This window comes from Pinus tabuliformis, chromosome 3_2, assembly GCF_031772625.1.
Source record: "Pinus tabuliformis cultivar Carrire ecotype Pingquan chromosome 3_2, CPIR1, whole genome shotgun sequence".
Lineage (NCBI taxonomy): Eukaryota > Viridiplantae > Streptophyta > Pinopsida > Pinales > Pinaceae > Pinus > Pinus tabuliformis.
In genome coordinates, this window is record NC_142302.1 from 713,059,484 (window position 1) to 713,069,963 (window position 10,480).

The following is a 10,480-nucleotide window of genomic DNA, read 5'->3' on the forward strand; positions in this document are numbered from 1 at the left end:
TTACGCCTAATAATAGTAGCATTGTGAGTTATACCAAACAAACTCATCTAAATTCCCTTACCCTTTAAAACTCATCCTCAATTATTTTACCACCCACCTCGGCATCCACTCTAGACATCCTAAGTTATTCTTAATCGATCAAGGGTATAGAATTTTTAGGGTGGTGTTCTATGTGCACTAAAATACCTATGAGGTCCATAACTATGTATGGGGGTTCATTGTAGCCTTAGATATATTATGTGAGTTGATGTGATCTTTTGCTTGTGGCTACAACTTAGTTTTGGTTGTCACCTAGTTATCTTGATTCAAAACTCAATCATCATCTTAGATCATTACAGCACTGGATAGATTTTGTGAGCTAATGTGATGTTTTCTCTATCACAATGATTCAAAATTTAGTTATTATCTCAATCTTGACTTTCTCGTAGTCTGTTTTGTATATGAACCCTTTAAAAAAAACACAGGAATGTTTGATTTTACACTATGATATGCCCATCATGTGTGGTGGTTTCATATATTGGAGAGCAACTTGAGTGGTTATTGTTAGATATTGTTGTATAAGATGGGAAAGTTGGATTGTCTGTATGAAATCTGGATGCCATAAAAAATATCTATTTTGAATTTTCTAGTGTCTCTGGCCACCATGTAGCTAATAGGATCCATTTCAACTGAGATTCTCAATACATCACTACGGCAATGAAAAAGACCATTTATTTTAGTTTGTGACATCCCTAGCCCTTTTCTCTGGTTGTGGACCAAGTTATAGACTTGAATATACTCTCTCTTCAGAAGGCTCTACAATATCTATTGAATGGAGGGAAAGGTTATAATAAAATTTGTACAAAACATTCCTCAGGGTTGTTTCAACTTACTCTGTGTGTGTTGTAAATACTTAGTTCTAGAATATTTTTCATATAGCTGCTCACTTTTTTAGAGGAAAAATTGAACAAGCTATGTGAACTTTAAAACATTTAAATCTTCAATTTCTATTGTTTTTTTCCTTGTTTATTGTCAATCCTCATCTTTTAAAGTTGTAAAACATCTTTCATATAACTACTTGTTTAGAGGCCAAACTCAACGTGCTATATAAACTATTCAAATCTTCAACCTTTATTAATTTTTCGTCCTTCTTGATATACAATACATCACAACATCACATGCACTTCATCATCAACTTCTCCTTTCCTAGAAAGGAAGCATAGACTTTTCTTGATTTATATCTTTCTATCTCCTTGTTTCCATTGCTAAGTGATGAGAGTTCAGATTGAATTGACAAATTTTGTGTCATTCATGCATGAAGATTTTTTCTCTTGAGAATATGTTGTTCTATGTTATCTTTTCTTTAGGTACTCTTCTTGCCAACCTAAAGAATCTTGAGATTGTACTATAGTGAACCTAGATTTTGTACAAATCCAAATTCCATATTGATGAGGGTTTTATATGGATGTCGTTAACCATTTTATGTTTATTTGATTTCATACTCACTGAATATGCTTTTTTTTGTGGGTCCTTGACCTATTAAAGGTTGTTTAATCTACTAATTTTTCATTGTATTTCTGAGTGTCTTAAAAGGAACTGATTTATATTTCAGTAGCTGATATGAAGTTGGTCATTTTTTTTGTTTGTGCAGATAGTAAAAAATATATGGAGTGGTGGCTTTCATCACTTCAAGAGTAGTAAAAACAAGGCTATTGAGAAAAGAACTCCAACACCGAGAGAGATTTGGTAGCAGTTGTGGAATTGGCAAACATGTCTTGCTCTGTGGTGTTGGCTACTGGTTATAGCTTTCTTGATCTTGTATAGAAGAAAGTAAATTTTCATTTAGCTTATACTACATTAACCATGAAATTGCCAACATTTAGGGCACACTTGCCATCACATTTGTAGAGAAAATTATAACAGAGTATCACACTTTTCTTATCAGATCTAAATGCTCCTATATGCAACAGTGGTGGCTTTCATCACTTCAAGAGCAATAAAAACAAGTCTATTGAGAAAACAACTCCAGCACTGAGAGAGATTTGGTAGCAACTATGGAATTGGCGAACATGTCTTGCTCTATGGTGTTGGCTATTGGGCATAACTTTCTTGATCTTGTATAGAAGACTGTAAATTTGCATTTAGCTTATACTACATTAACCATGAAATTGCCAACATTCAGGGCACACTTTCCATCACATTTGTAGAGCAAATTACAACAGAGTATCACACTTTTATTATCAGATCTAAATGCTCCTATATGAAACAACTAAGTTGTACCTCATAATTTAAATTTGTGCAAGGAGGAGGAGTGTCAAGGTGCAAGCTAGAATAAAAAGCAGGGAAGTCGGGATTGAGCAATGTATGAAGAATCTTGTTTGGGAATTGAAATAGATCCATTCTCAGCACAACTAGAGTAAATCTTAATAAAAAACCTACCACACTTTGACTTTTTAAAATAAATTCCTTAAAAATTAGAATCCCAATTTAATACATTTTACTCAATTACACATTTAACAATATTCATTTATAAAAATAAAAATACAAATTAATATTTTAAGTAAAAATAGTACAAAGAGTCACATTAATTACCATGGCCCTCATTTGCCTTAATCTTATTAATTTGTAAATACATAATGTTTGTAACTTATTCTTAATCACATAGTGTCAATTTTGTAAAACTATAATCTACAAGTCTCACTTTTTACAGCTTTACTGAGTGGGTTTTCTTTTGTAAGTTTTGTTTGAAATTTAAAAAAAAAAAAAAATATATATATATATATATATATATATATATATATAGATAAAAGTTAAAATTATGTAGTGAAAAACTTTGTTTGAAATTTCAAAATAAAAAGAAGTTTGACATCATATAATATGAAAATTGTTTATGATTATAAAGTAAAAACCATGTATCATGTGACTTAGAAATTATTTCCTTTAAAAAGTAAATAATTTTTAATCTTTTAGGTTTGGCGCAATACTATTCATATAGCACTACCCACTAAATGAGTTGGGGTCAAAATCGAACTCACCCACCCCTCTTTGTATTAATACACTCCACCAATCTTGGATTTTATAGGTGGTCGTTAACTGGATCAATAGGTACTATTGGTGTCCCAAATTGCTGTATTTTTACCCCATTTCTATAAACATTAACCTCTGCTTTATCTCGACTTAAACCTCTCTTTCCTGCACTAGTCCAAGATAACTACCTATTCCTACATATGCTTCGTATCTTAAATTTTATTAAAGTGCTTTATTAATCATTTTTACGTAGATTTCATGCCTAGTAAATACCTCTTGTAACTTATGTTAATTTCCTAGAAGTGATTGAGAAACTAAGTGTTAATTGTGAGTTAGCATGATCAATGCAGGCATATTCCTGCACCGCCAATCATGTTCCAAGATTTCAGTGAGCTGAATCTTTCCACACAGATGTTTTGATCCATGACTCCGAGTTCGGTTGTTGATTAACTGAGGATGGATATCGGTGGTGCATAGTCAGGGATATTTGCCAAGGATGGTCTAAGGCCAGTGAAGTACATGTTCTATTATAACTTATAGCTGATTTTATAATGTTTGGTTGTTAGTTTGTTCAGCCGAAAGGCCTGAATAGGAAAATGACTGTAATTAGTGGAATACGGCTAAGGCTGAAAGAATGTATAAAATGTAGATTGTAGGTAGAACTAGATAGCGATCCTTAGGTTGTAATTTCATTTTCTATGTAATTTGGTATCGCCCTTAGCTTTGGGTTGGACTCGCATTATTATGTAGATTTGTTGATCAAGTAATACAAGGAACTCGCCATGTTATTCGTATGTTGTGTTTAATTTATCTTTCATGCGTACTTGAGTGTTGAATCATCTCATTTCTTAAATGGGAAACGAGCTGGTTGGCTAGGGCCTAGCCAATCCAGCTCATTTACCCTTGTGCTTTCGTCATTTGGAAAGACTGTGTGAATATTTCCCTATGCAGTTGCATGGTGTGAATAGTTTTTATATTTACTTCTGAAGTTCTGATTTAAATCTATTTCGTAGTAAAGTGTGAGCAGATCCATGCCTTGGAAGTTCATTGAGTTTATTTCTTTCTTTTAATTCCTTTCTTCCATTTCTTTACTCACAATTCTGGTCTCATTTTGCTTCTGCTTGGATCGTGCAGGAAGCCTCTTCCTGTACCAATGCATGTAGTTTCCTGCACTCCGGTTCAGTTATTCCTTTCACGACAAATATTTCATTTCTCCTACTTCTTACCATTTTAAGTTGTTTCTACAAGAAATTATATTATTAATTTCAGTAATCATCCTTAACATTAAGAGTGCATTTCTAAAGGATTTGAGAACTATCACATGAATTTATCATAGACACTTTATACTTGCATTTTATGACTTATGAACAAAGAACATAAACATTTTAAGTGGATTGTCGAAGCTAGCTGATACATGCAGATCACTTACTGCTTTGATTACTTCAAGTTGCTTTCATTTCATGAAGTTTACGTCCATTGAAAGATTTAATTAATTAAAGCATTTCTTTTCCATAGGTAAGTTATCTCAGAATTTCGTTTGCAATTGCAATTCTTTTCAACACGTCTTTCAATCTTTTCGAAAGTAAATTGGAAACTTTGGTGAAGGAAATTTTGCCTCGATGCAAGAGCTCGTCTCTTGTCACGTAAACAGAGTGCTCTAAGCCATGAGGCTTAGAGCACCTCCACAAAGACATAAATCTTCAGTAAGGGAGGTAAAATATACTTTTGCACAGAGGCATTGTACCTACACTAGTGCAAGCAGATTGCAATAGTACAAGAACAGGTTGTTTATGTAGAAGGAATATCAAGAGGAAAACCGATCTCTACAAGGGACCACTTGTTAGTCTATTAGCCATCTATCTAAATATAAACATAGCATTTCATTCCAGCATTTAATATTGCTTCCATTTGTGTGAAAACTCCTTTACTTGATTTACTTGCAAATTGTTCTTTTACATTCCAGCACTAGAGTTGCTTTGGTGTCAATTACCTTTAAGATTGTTTTGTGTCTGATTCTGCAAACATTTCCTTTAAGAAGTAGGATTATGAATAAGAAAAGTTCATAACACTTCTATCTTTTCCTGTGCTTCATCTCTATGTTTACGAAACTCCCGGGTTGACAATTAAGTGTTGAGGAGTTTGCTTAAGCACAATTCCTACACCCAACATTTTGGCGTCATTTTTGGGGAGGCGATTTGAATTGGTAAGAAATTTCCATTTTTTTCAATAGGGGCAAGTCTGCTATTATTTTTTTCTATAGTGTGATTCTATTGTTTGAAGGAATTTATAGGTGCTAATTTATTTTTTGAAAATTGCAGTTTTTATTCAAATTTTGTTTTGTCATTTTTTTGAAATGAATGCCTAAAATAGGTAGGGGTCTGAAGCCCACTAGGGGCCAAAGAAATACTGACAAATTTGAAACCAAATCTCATATTTGGCCTTCTTTTGCAAGCAGAAAGTCCAAACAAACTCAGACTCATCAGGCAGGAACAATCCACTTGGGCTCTGGTGGCATTCGTCCAGGTGTGACACAACCCATAAAGGGGAAGAAGGGGGACTATTGGAATCCATAGTCGGCCTTCTCAGCCTATTGAGATCAGTTCGTGTGGAAGAAAAACAATGGCATATGAGTAAGACCATGCAAAAGGAAGTGGTGAAAATCAGGTAAATGAGGAACAGTCCACTTTCGGATTCTCGATTATGAATCCTAATACACAAGTACAAATGAAAATATTTCACCATCATCTCTTCCTCATTTCTATGGTAAGGTACATGAAGACCCAAACTCTTTCTTATTTGAGTTTGATATTTTCTGTAGAAGTTATGATTATTCATATGATACCCAGAAGTTAAATTTGTTTCCTGCAACTCTCAAGGACACAACACTCTGTTGGTTCATGGGACTAGGAGGAAACACTATAACTTCTTGGGAGAAAATGAAGAGAGTGTTCTTATTGAAATATCAGGAATATTGTAAAACTAGAGATATTCAAGATGAAATATTTACTATTGTGCAAAATGATGATGAGATGCTAGAGGACTACTTGGAGAGATTCTTGTACATCCTCCAAAGGTCAAAGCACAAATTTGATCTAAGTACCATTAGAACCTTGTTCTTACATGGGCTTACTGATGATGCTAGGAATAATCTAAATATGTTAGGACAAGGGGATATTGCTCAAAAACCTTTTGATGAGATCTGTGACTTGTGCAAGAAATTCTCGAGGAACCAATATAGATCCGGTAAAGGAATTCGGAATAGAAACAGGAAAACCGAATCTATTGATGCTATGATTATTGGATTAGAAAACAAAATGGACAATATGAAAATTGAAATAATGAATATTGTTAGTAAACAAATAGACTCTTTGAAGTTTCAGCAAAAACTTGTAGAAGAGTAAGAGTCATTGTCTATTTTCTGTCCAAGATGTAGAAGAAAGCATCCTTTAAGAGAATGTCCTCTCAATATTAAAGAAACTAATAAATGTGCAATTTGTGTAGAGAACCATGCTACATAAAAATGTCCCTCCATACCTGGGCTTAAATTTATACTTGAGGGAGGACAACCTGAAGCTGAATCACTGCATGCTATGGGAGCACAAAGAAATTGGCCTCAGGTAAGTGCAGGTATGGTTCCTGAACCTCCACCACATTTTTTTGGTTATAATGCACACTCATATTCCTATCCTAACACTGGTCACTCTCAACATTGGCAGCATGGGAACCAATATCAGTATGGACAACCCTCCCAATCTTGGCAACAAGGATGGAGAGGGCCAAACCATTCATGGAATTCACATCATTCCTATCCTACACCTATGCAATCATACCCTCCTACATATGCACCTTACACAATTCCACAACCATCATTACCTCAGATAACTCAACCTATGCCACCATTACCTTTACCTCCATCCTTTCGACCTTCTCAGCTGCCTACTCAACCTTTACCCAAACCCAATAATAAAGAGATACAAATGATCCATTCTATGAACCTGCTTTCTTCATCCAGATATCAGTCTATGCCAGTTGGAGTCAATGATCTCCAATTGAGATCAGGGAAGGTAGTAACCTCATAAAATCAAAAGAAGCCTATGGCAATTATCAATTAGAAAGGAGAGGAGGAAACTCCTAACCATTCCAAAGAAGATGGCACCATTCAGCCTATCCCTATACCTTTTGAGCCCTTTCCATCTTCTTCCAACTGACCTCCCTATCTAGAGAGTTTAGTTGTGGAGAAGAAAGACACCATTCCTGAGTCTAGCCTGGCTTTTGAGCTTAGGAACCTTTTCATAAGGGTACCTTTGCTCCAAGATATTAAAGAGATATCCATTTTTACAAAATCATTAGGGAACTCTGTCTCAAGAAGCCAGGAAGGAGAATATTGGAACCTCAAACTATTCAATTTGTTGGTAGGGCAGCAAAGTTAAAGACAGGGTGTATGTACATGGAAAAATATACCGACCCTGGACCCTGTTGTCTCTGTTTAGATAGGTGATGTCCTTCTCTCCAATGCACTTATATACCTAGGGGAAGCCATTAATGTTATGACCAAGCAAACCATGGATCAACTTGGATCAGTCCATATTCGTCCTACTCCCACTATGCTTAAACTAGTAGATAGATCTAAAATCAAGCCGGAAGGGGTACTAGATGATGTGGTCGTTTCCCTAGACTCTTAGGAATATCCCACATATTTCATTGTGCTTCAGCCAAAGAATCATGTGGGAGGACATCCCTTTCTTGATCTTGGGACAACCATGGCTTTCTACGGCTAATGCTTATATCAGATGTTGTTCTGGTGATATGTATATTTCCCATGGAGATTCCTGGAAGATGGTCACCTTGTATCCACCCACTAGATCCATTCAGGAGCTCCGAGACACTTTATGGTTAGACTACAGTAGTGATGAGGAGACTCAGCCTATTTCCTTGATACATCAGAATGTTGAGTCCTCACAGGAGGGTGAGATTCAAGACTTCCTAAACAATCTAGACACCATGCCTAATTTTGAGTCATTGAATCAGATTTTTAATCTAGATTTTCAAGAAAGATATCTCTCTACCTCCATCACCACCATATCTAGCGACACCTTTGTTTACTCTTGATCCTTATACTACTCTTGTTGATATTAGTCCAGGTAAATCCTTGTATATCAGTTTAGAATTGGATCCTTCCCAGCAAGAGTAGTTGTGAATTTGTTGCGAAACCATCTTCATGCCTTTTCATGAGGTTATGAAGATATGAAAGGCATCCCTCCTGAAACTTGTACACACCATATTTATATTCAGGATGGATCCCGACCTGTCCAACAACCCCAAAGGTGAATGAACCCAGCACTAAGAGACGTTGTAAAGGAAGAATTGCAAAAACTGTTAGATGTTGATTTTCTCTATCCCATTTCTGATAGCCAGTGGGTCTCTCCATTAGTATTAGTCCCGAAAAAAGATGGGAGATGGCGCATTTGTATTGACTACAGAGAATTGAATAAGGCCACTCTCAAATATTACTTCCCCCTTCCTTTCATCGATCAGGTACTCGATACCCATGCTGGTAAGTACTTTTCTTTTCTAGATGGCTTTAGTAGATATAACTAGATATAGATAGCACCCGAGGATTAAGACAAAACCACTTTTACATGTCCATGGGGTACATTTGCTTACTGAATGCTTCCCTTTGGGCTATGTAATGCCCTGGCTACCTTTCAAAGGGCAGTCTTGGCTATTTTTGCTGACCTTGAGTGTGTAGAAATCTATATGGATGAATTGTCTGTGTTTGGTGATTCATTTCAGGAAGCCCTCAAGAATCTTGGAAAAGTGCTTCTTCGCTGTCAAGAAGCTCACGCCTTGAGTGACAAGAAATTCAGATTAATGTGCAAGGCAGGGGTGGTTCTTGGCCATCTTATTTCCAACAAAGGTATCCAGGTTGACCCTACAAAAATAAAAGTCATTTTGAGTCTCCCTATACCCAAAACTCAAAGGGAAGTGAGAGGTTTTCTAGGAAATACGGGCTACTATAGGAGATTCATTGAGAATTTCTCAAGGATAGCTACCCCCCCTTTCCAACTTTTGGCTAAGGATAGTGAGTTTTCTTGGTCCACAGCTTGGCAACAGTCCTTTGAGACATTGAAGGAAAAAATAGTCCAGGCACTGGTTTTGAGAGGACCAAACTAGTCCCTGCCATTTTATATTTCCTCTAATGCCTCAGATACTGATATTGGTGCAACTTTAGGACAAGAAGAAAACAAACAACCTTATGCTATTTATTTCATTAGTAAAGCTTATCACCTGCAGAACTCAATTATACGGTTACCGAGAAAGAGTTTTTAGCTGTAAATTTTCCATTAATAAATTCAGACATTATATTACAGGATATGAAGTCTTTGTGCATACTGATCATTCTGCAATAAGATATTTGATGAATAAACCATTAACTAGCAGTAGAGTGACTAGGTGGTTACTATTGTTATAGGAATTTAATATTACTATTGTTGATAGACCAGGAAAATCAAATGTAGTAGCAGATTATCTTTCAAGGTTAAATAATCCTGGTGAAGAAATTCCTGTTGATGATGATTTTCCTTATGAACATATTTTTGTTGTGTCAACAAAATCCCCATGGTTTGTTGACAGAGCTAACTATTTAGTCACTAGAAAATTACCACCTCACTTATCCGCTCGTGAAAAGTGGAATATCATACAGAAAAGTGTTGCATATTCCTGGATCCAAGGAGACCTCTTTTACACCAGATCAGATCTCATTATCCGTAGATGTGTAAAAGAGGAAGAAGTGTTTGATATTTTAAAATCTACCCATGATGAACCTTGCGAGGGTCACTTCACCGATAAATGCACTGCATACAATGTGTTACGAGCTGGCTATTTTTGGCCTTCCTTGTTTAAGGATGCCAAACAATATGTCAAGCAGTGTGATAGCTATCAACGAGTTGGCTAGCCTAATCAAACCAATGAAATTCCTTTATGTCCTTAGGTTATGATTGAGCCTTTTGAAAAATGGGCCATTGATTTCGTAGGACCAATAAATCCAACATCATCAAATAAAAAGCATATTTTGGTTTGTACAGATTTTGTTACGAAATGGGTAGAAGCTAAAGCTATTTCTTTTTCTACTGAAAGAGTTGTTGTTGATTTTCTTTTTACTGAAATCTTTACTAGATTTGGTGTGCCTAAAGAAATTGTTTTCTACAATGGACCGCAATTTATTTCTAATCTGGTACAGGGTGTGATGGAGCAATACAAAATACGGCACAAGAAATCTACACCGTATCACCCGCAAGAAAATGGTCAGGTGGAGTCCACGAATAAGGTGATTGAGTCCATCCTCACAAAAATGGTAAATATGCATAGAAAGGATTGGGCTGACAAATTACCGAAAGCATTGTGGGCATATCAAACCACTTGGAGAAACAACATAGGACACACACCATATGAGATGGTGTATGGAAAACAAGTC